This window comes from Propithecus coquereli, unplaced genomic scaffold (assembly GCF_000956105.1).
Source record: "Propithecus coquereli isolate 6110/MARCELLA unplaced genomic scaffold, Pcoq_1.0 Scaffold270, whole genome shotgun sequence".
NCBI classification, from domain to species: Eukaryota; Metazoa; Chordata; class Mammalia; order Primates; family Indriidae; genus Propithecus; species Propithecus coquereli.
The window spans coordinates 400,345-401,393 of NW_012148286.1; positions in this window are offsets into that span (position 1 = coordinate 400,345).

A 1,049-nucleotide genomic window follows, 5' to 3' on the forward strand; every position below is an offset into this window, starting at 1 on the left:
GAGCCACGTGAGTAATTTTACATCTGCTAGTGGCCACATTAAGTAAAGTAAAAGCAAACAAGTGAAATTAAATTTAATAATACGCTTTATGTAACCCAGTATATTCAACATGCTATGATCTAAACTTGCAATCAATATAAAAATTATGAGTGAGATATTTTACTTTTTATATGATGCTTTGGAAATCTAGTATATATTTTATACTTGAAGCCCATCTCAATTTGGACCAAGTGCCTTTCAAGTATTTAATATCCACTTGTGACTAGTAGGTCTGGAAGGTCAGCCTCAGCCACTGTTCAGGCCTGTCTGGCTGTGTATTTTCATCAGTAACGAATTTTCTAGAAAAGCAAACAGTATCCTGATAATTTAGAATAATTTATCAATATTACAAAAGCCTAATCCTAAAGGTCCCTATCTTGCTGGGCCTCTCTGCTATGTGGAGTCCAGCTAGAGCCTCCAATCCTCATTCTGAAACGACATCAGCTATAAAGGGTGGGGACCAGGAGAACATAGCATGGTGAAAACCGAGGCAGAAGAGGTCAGAAAAGCCTGAGCAGCATGTCCAGGAGTTGCAGGGTTATCCTGTGGGAAACAAGTAGCCGTGGAATGTCTGACACAGAGGCCGAGGATGGGATCATAGCAACAAGTGAAAAAGAATCCCAGGGATTGGAGAACACCAAGACCGGTCCACTTTCTTTGCATCTAGGGAAACTGAGGCCTGGAGAGGAACAGGGACTTGTCCATTGTCACCACTTGTCTTCCAAGGTTCAAAACGGGGGGGCTGGAGGCAACCATAGAAGACCTGTCCTTACTTTCTGAGAAGGGCAAGCACGTGTTCACATGGTTGCTGATTGGTCCTGGAACAACCAAGGACTGGCTGGGCCACTTGGAGGGGTTTTTGCGGTGGGGAATAAGCAGCAGCGTAAGGGTTTGATTTGATCGTCTCCTGTTAGCTCATCTCCTCCTCCTACCTTCTCGCATCACCAGCAGGCCCTCTCAGGGCTGGCTACAGACCCCATTCCCACCCTGGTCCCACATGGCCACACTGT